Genomic DNA, 8,245 nt, shown 5'->3' with positions numbered 1-8,245 from the left:
AAGGACAGGACTGAGAGCTATTGTGAGGGTGCTGGCTGAGTGGGTGGCCAGCAAAGTGAGGGAGCAGAGAGGCAGGGTCATGATGGAAGCCGAGGGCTGGTCACCAAGGGGCTCAGACAGAATCCAGGTGAGCTGTGGACATAAAGAGATATCAGATCAGTAAACAATCTGAAGGCAGACAGGTTCTCTGGTTGACAAAGAGATTTTGAACCAGAGGAGTGAATATAGCAGAAATGGAGGCTGGGGGCAGAGATAGCACCAAGAAAGTTCAACTGTGAGGTCACACTGTTCATCGGCCTTGGATCAGGTTTTTACAATTAAATGAAATTAATTTTAATTAATCAGGGATGGCTTGGGTTTTCAAATTTTATGGTAAGTTAAATTTTATAGACTTTCTAGGCCTTCAAGGGACTAGACCTCTCAGGGAAGCTCAGTGCCCACCTGCGTCCTCCCTGCCCCAGAGGTCCATGACAGATGGCAGTCTGTCTTTGTACAGATGGGATTCATTTGAGCCTCAGGGCTGTGTTTGGATTTTCCCTTCAGGACCTTGCCTCCCACCTTTTGGGATAGAACAGGGTAGAATGATGGAAAACATAAAAAACAGTGCAAAGAAGTGGAATAAGCACCCACAATTCCACTCTCCAGAGGCAATCTTCTGCATCTTCGTCTGTAAATGGGCATAATTATTGTAACAGGATTTTAGTATTAGACAAGGGAGAAGCAATTTTAACATTTTGGTATATTCTCTTCTAGTCTTCTTATTAAACATTTTAAACATGGTTGGAATCACATGGTATATATTTTTATCTCCCCTTTTTTTCTTAATAATCTATCATGACTTTTCATGGCCACAAAAATGCTGTGTGTGTGTGTGTGCGTGCACATGCGCCTTTAAAATTACCTACAAAGCAGACGGTGGCTGGATTTGGTCTGTGAGCTGGCAGCTGGCTGACCTCAGATGCAGAACAAAGGGCAGCCACTGATAAAATCATGGCTGACAAAGAAAACAATGGCCCTATCCTCCTTAGGGATTCAGAGGTGAATGGGTCACAGCTCTATCTACAGGAAACTCACTATCTAGGATGTGCAGGGCGCTAGAGGGTAAGTAGTCAGGAGGTAAGATTTAAATAAAATTTCTTTCTGTTTAAATCTGTATAAAGCCCATTTAATCTGTAGTTTTCCGGATCCATATTTAATCCCTGTAAATTCCCCTGAGAGAGGAAAGCTCTATCCTGTACATCCAAGAATCTAGCCCATAACGGATTTTCTAGGAAGCCCCAGTAGAGATGGCCAATTTTTGTCCTCTGTGGCCCTGCCTCTCACTATCGTTTTTGAAAGATGTCTATTCTAGGCCCTGCCTCTGGAGGCATTTGGGTGCAGGCAGGAGCCAAGGTCTTGACAAATACGCTTTTAAAAATGTCACTTTTGATGATTACTGTATATTCTATCATATGATTGAACCATAATTTCTCCTTTTAAAAAATCTTGGATAGCCTGGCCGGTGTGACTCAGTGGTTGAGCATCGACCCATGCACCAAGAGGTCTCTGGTTCGATTCCTGGTCAGGGTATATGCCTAGGTTGTGGACCAAATCCCCAGTGGGAGGCATGCAGGAGGCGGCCAATCAATGTTCTCTCTCATTGATGTTTCTATCTCTCTGTCCCTCTCCCTTCCTCTCTCTAAAATCAATAAAGAAAAAATTTTTAAAAAAAATCTTGGATATTTAAGGTGCTTCTAGAGTTTTGCTGTTAAAATACAATAAAGAAATCTTGGGATTTCCTTCTCCACCCTATCCTGTACATCCAAGAATCCAGCCCATGATCGGATTTTGTTTTAATCTCTTAATCTTGAAATATTTTTTCCTGGAAGCAGTGGGTTGGTGTAGAAAAACCTTTGGGTTTTGGACTCAGAAAGAACTGGGTTAAAATTTTAGTTCTGGTACTTATTCGCTGAGTGAGATCGGGCAGAATTCCTTAACATACCTGAACCTCAGGTTTCATATCTGTGAAATGGGCATGATAATAGAGATGGAGTGAATATTAGATAAAAGAAACCATGTGAAGCATAGGGCCTAGTGTATACTATGTATTTAACAGATGGTAGTACTTCTCTGTTTTGTTTTTCTGTTATGCAGGGACTGATCTAGGTATGGTGTTGCCATCTCAGATGAGCACGGAAATCATCACTCTCATAATTGATGAGTATGACTTTGGGGTGAAGGAAGCTCCATTCTCTCCAGGACTTTGTACATGTTGTCCCTGAGTTTAGAGCGTGATTGTCAAACTTTGCTATGCATCAGAATCAACTGAAGGATTGTTAAAACGAATATTGCTGGGCCCCACCCCTAGAATTTCTGATTCTGTAGGTTGGGGAAGGAGCTCTGAACTTGCATCTCTAATAAGTTCTCAGTTGATGCTGATACTGTTGGTCTGGAAACATTTCAAAAACCCTTGGCCCAAGAACATTGTACTATTCTTCCGGTCCTTCTGGCTAATTCCTACTCATCCTTCAGGGCTCAGCTTTGATTTTATCATCTCTAGAAAGTCTTTCTTAAATCTGAAGTCCAAATGAGGTAATCATGATCTGTGCTTTCAAAGCTCCCTGGACTTGCTTTCACAGTGTTCTGTAATTGTCTTACTACTTGTCTGTAGCCCCCACTAGACTGTATTTACTTTGGAATAGAGACTATGTCAGTCCTGTTCATGGCTGTATCTCTATCACCTAGCTCAGTGCCTGGTACATAGTAGGTGCTCAATAAATGCTTTTTGAATGAATGAGTGAGCCAGACCCTGGGTTGCTGGAACCAGAGCCTAGGACTCATGAGGGTGAGGCAGGTAAAGGGAGTAAGTTCTTATGACCAATGGCCAGGCAAATCTAGGAATTCAGTGCTAGGGAAATAGCAGAATGTTGCAGAAGCTATAGGTATAGGAACTGCACCTCGGGAGCTTGGCTCACGCTCGGGGGTATGGAGAGCAGGGCTGAACCCAGTTTCATAGCAACTGAGCAGGGATTTAAGACTCAATTTCTGATTAGAATGCTTGATCAGAATTAAAAACAGAATTCAAAACAATCATGGTCCCATTTTTGTTTGATGGTTCAGCATATGTTCTATCTTGGTGACTATTTCATGTACACTTGAAAAGGAGGTAGCTTCTTGAGTGATATGTTCTAAAATATCAATTAGGCTAAGTTGATCAATAGTGTTGTTCAAATCTTTGATGTCCTAACTGATGTTTTTGTCTAATTATTCTATAAATTATTGAGTGGGAAGTGTTTATATCTCTAAATATAATTATGGATTTGTCTTTCTCCTTTCAGTTCAATCAGTTTTGCTTCATGTATTTTGAAGCTACATTATTTACTGCAGACACATTAAGGATTTTGTTATGTATTTTGAATGAATTAATCACTTTATTATTACAAAATGGTCCTCTTTATCCCTTTCTAAGGTTCTGAAGTCACTCTGTCTGATATTAATATAACCACTCCAGGGGTCTTTAAAAAACATTTTTATTGATATATAGTTCACATACTGTACAATTCACCTATTTAATATGTACAAGTCAATGTTGTTAATGAGTTAGTTTGCTTATTTATTTTTGAATGTTCCCTGACCAAGTAGACTCTGCAGTGGGCAGTGGACTTTGAGCTGTCTTGATGGGGCCCTGTCCCAGAGAGCTATCTGCCAGGACTCCAACAGTATGAGAAGTGGTTACCTCCAGAGTTCAGGAGCTGAGGGCGTGGGTCACAGGGCATTAGACAGAGAGTACATCATCTGCATTGGGGAACCATGCACTACAAAGGTGCCACCCAAGCCTTTGAGGAATCCACAAATGCTTCTCTGCTAAAGACCTAGCATTTTAACATCGGCCAATTAAGTTTGTCAAGAGAGACCACAAACTGTACTGGTCTAAGTTAAAAGACTTTTTCCTCCTTAACCCAGTCCTGGAAGAGCCAGAAGATGAGGTGGATGAGGTAGAGAAAGAATGAAATTGTAGACCACACATGCCTTCTTGCCCAATGTTGAGCCCCAGCTACCAGTCAAGCCTGGGAGGTGGGGAGGAGCAATGACTTGGATGTGAGGTTTTTTGTTTACAATGGAGTGGACTCTTTAAAAGGCCCCCAAGCGAGACTATTCATATAACCACAAGAGCCTGAAAAACTTGAAGATCTTCCTGATATGTTGTCCAGGGGCTAAAAAAAGAGATCTGGCAAGGCCGTAATGGACAGTGTTGGGAGACAAATAGAGCCATTTCCTATTCGTACTGCTTGAGTTCAGTCCAGTGTGTATGTGTGTGTGCTGGCACGCAAGCGTGTGTACGTGTGTGTGCATCCGTTGCTTCATCTGGCTATGATCGAGTGTGGAGAATTCTCCTCCACTGTAAGGTGCACTTTTCTAGAGAGTAGAATCTAGAATTTACTAAGTCCTGTGTGTCTCCTGTGGACAATCCTAGGTAAATGCAGGTAGATTGCTTCTCTCCTATTTCATTTTCAATCACTGACGCATTCTGTAACTGAAGCTTTTCCTAACGATTGTCAGACAAGATACCATTTAAAAACCTATAGCTCCTCACCAGTTGCATTTTAGACTCACGCCTTCCATATCATGAAGACATCCCGGGCCCCTTGGTAGGAACTGATGAAGCCATTAAATTAACCAGCCACACGTTTACCAGTTAGCGACTGCATAATGGCAATATTGGTATTTCTGTATTTATCTCAGAATTTGTAAAATAAAAACTATTGAAATTACATATTTATGATATTTCAATAGAAAAAAATCCTTACATTATGAAACATCCCGCTGTTCTCCTAGCGTGACTCCTCCGTTGGACTTCAGTCCCTCTGTCTGGGGAAGGGAGGCTGTGTCAGAATGGTTGCTTGGAGCTGTCCCATCCACCAGCTTCAGTATCTTTCTGCCCTGTTCAGCTCTTGGGAGTAAGCTTTCAGGATCAATGGTTGCATCAGTTCTGAATTCACTTTCCCAACTCTGGAGAGAGGTGCCCAGTCCCTTCCACAGCTGAGAGATCTGCCTCTTCGGAAGGGAGGCATGGGGGATGGGTTAGAGGAGATGGGAGGAGGCTGGAGACTGGGAGGAACTGATTGAAGAGGAAGGATTTGTGACAAGGGTGCAAGGAAGGAAAAAGAAGGTGCCAAGAAAAGGTTTGGTGAGAGGGTCAAGAAGGGTGCATTACGATTTTGATTGAAAATGATATTTACATCAACAAAAACACTGGTATTTGGGTACTTTAAAAAGAGTGCATTGTGCCCTGGCCAGTTTGGCTCAGCGGTTAGAGCGTTGGCCTGCGGTCCAGAGAGACCTGGGTTCGGTTTCCGCTAAGGGCACGTACTTCCGTTGCAGTTTGTCCCCGGCCCTGGTTGGTCGTGCGGGTGGCAGCCACTCGATGTGTCCCTTTACATCGATGTTTCTCTCTCTCTCTCCCTTCCTCTCTCTCCCTGCCATTCTATCTGTACAAAAAATGGAAAAATATCCTCGGGTGAGGATAAAAAAAAAAAAAAAAAGAGTGCATTGTAAATTTGTATTACAATCAAAATCACAAATCTTCCTGGGAAGATCTCTATAGGTGGCCAGTAATACATAATTTTATTTTGATTATAGTATTATTTGGTCTCAAAGGTTTTTTTGTTTTTGTTTTTAAATCCTCATCCAAGGATACTTTTCCATTTATCTTCAGATAGAATGAAAGGGAGAGAGAAAGAAACAGTGTGAGAGAGACACATCAATTGGTTGCCTCTTGTATGACCCCGACCAGGGCCCGGGACTGAACCGCAACCAAGGTATGTGCCTTGTCCACAATTGAGCCCCCGACTCTTTAGTCCATGGGCCAATGCTCTAGCCACTGGGCAAAACTGACCAGGGCAGTCTCAAAGTTTTGTCTTCTGGCTTTTTCTACAAACGTTGGGGTTTGCCTTATTTAAATCCTTCCACTCCAAAATAAAGTGGAGTTTTTGAAAGGTTTTGGAGTCAGGCAGACCTCAGTCATCTATCTGCTCTTATTAATTGCAAACTTGAGCCCATTACATAACCTCTCTGAGCCTTAATTTCTCCATCTGTAAATATCTATTTAAGATAGAAACTATTAAGCAATGAAATGCAAAGTAAAATGTTTAAGACACCCAGCAAATTACCTGACACATTGCAAGTGCTCAAAAAATGGTTAAAATTAGAAATATTGTTGTGTATAGCATTCTATCATGTTAAAAGATCTTAGTTTGATTATATTCTGTAGCTGTAGTTTTTGGTGTTTCTAAGGGTTGTTTGTCTAAACTATTCAAAACAGCACCACTATAAAAGCTTTTGCCCAGAATACAAATTTCCTTGGTGCTGTATTCCTAGAAGTGAAATAATTAGGTCAAAGGTGTAAACAGCTTTGTAGTCTGCCAGTTTGTGCTGAGAAAAATCAGACCAATTTTAAATGCAAATGCAATATCTAGGTGGACTTATTTCCAAACTCTGGTCAATAATCATACTTTTGAAATATTTTCATTTGTAGTGGATGCTGAGACCTGCTGTTTTGTATGAAGTTCAAATCTTCATACTTTTTATACACATTTGCCTTGTATATTTTCCCTTGTCTTTATTTATTTTTTTATTTTTTATTTTTTTATCCTCACCCGAGGATATTTTTCCATTTTTTTGTACAGATAGAGTGGGAGGGAGAGAGAGGAAGGGAGAGAGAGAGAGAAACATCGATGTGAAGGGACACATCGAGTGGCTGCCACCCGCACGACCAACCAGGGCCGGGGACAAACTGCAACCGAAGTACGTGCCCTTAGCAGGAACCGAACCCGGGTCTCTCCGGACCGCAGGCCGACGCTCTAACCGCTGAGCCAAACTGGCCAGGGCTCCCTTGTCTTTATTATTTGTGGTAAGGTTCTATTACATTTTATTGTACTAAAGTTTTGTGTATATGTATATGTAAAATATATCTTGTAATGGAAAATGTTTTATTTTTCTTTAATAGTCATAAATTTGTCTGTCATACATTAACATAAATTTTTTTTTTTTTATCCTCATCTGAGGACATTTTTTGATATTTTGTTCAGATAGAATGGGCGGGAGAGAGAGAGAGAGAAACATCGACGTGAAAGGGACACATCGAGTGGCTGCCTCCCACACAACCCCAGTCAGGGCCAGGGACAAATTGCAACTGAGGTACATGCCTTTGACCGGAATCAAACCTGAGACTTATTGGTCCATGGGCTGACGCTCTAACTGCTGAGCCAAACCGGCCAGGGCATTACTGGTATTTCTTTTTTAAAAAGGGGGTGATTCCTGTTTTTATTTATTTTTATTTATTTACTTATTTATCCTCACCTAAGGACATTTTTTGCATTTATCTTCAGATAGAGCGGGAGGGAGAGAGGGAGGAAGAGAGAGAGAGAGAGAGAGAGAGAGAGAGAGAGAGAGAGAGAGAGAAACATTGATGTGACAGAGACACATCAAGTGGCTGCCACCCACATGACCCCAACCGGGGTGGGGACAAACTGCACCTGAGGTACGTGCCGTTAGTGGGAACCGAACCTGGGACTCTCTGGTCCACAGGCTGACGCTCTAACCGCTGAGCCAAACCGGCCAGGGCTGATTTGTTTTTAATTGAAATGAGCTAATTTTGCTTCTGGACATGATAGAATGATAAGAACGGAATTTTCCTGACAGTCTTAAATAGCTAGAACCCTGGGTAAAATATATAACAACTGTTTTGGGAATTTTTGATCCCTGAGAGAAGGAAAACAAATGAGGTGAGTTTTACAGTTGACTCAGTGTACTGCCTGGATGGATTCGGTGCCAGGGAGAGGGAACTTCCTGAGCTAAAAACATAAAGTGCACTTCAGAGAGGTTAATGCGGCTAGAACTTGTGGGGTAGAGTGTAAGAGAGGAAGAAACTGCATAGAGAGTTCTAGACGTTTACAGAGGACACCATTGCCTTTGGCTCAGTGATCTGTACAGGTGTGAGAGGAACTACTGAGGCCATGGAAAGGATCACCGCAAAGCAGTAAAATGAACGATTTCTGGAGTGTACACAGAGATGGAAATAGATTATGCTCCAGCAGCCAGGTTAGAAAGATCTCATAATTTCCAAGGCATCAGGTAGAGATTTTAGGAGGGCATGTTCTTAGTAATGAGGCTATTATTAGTCCTAGACTAAATTAATGGCTGCTCTGCTTCAAAGGAAGCTTGGAAAGGAACAAAATGATCCTAAGTGACTTAACTGTGCACCAGT

The sequence above is a fragment of the Molossus molossus genome, unplaced genomic scaffold, assembly GCF_014108415.1.
Source record: "Molossus molossus isolate mMolMol1 unplaced genomic scaffold, mMolMol1.p scaffold_m16_p_5, whole genome shotgun sequence".
Taxonomy (NCBI): Eukaryota; Metazoa; Chordata; class Mammalia; order Chiroptera; family Molossidae; genus Molossus; species Molossus molossus.
Note: the sequence above shows the minus strand (reverse complement) of the source record.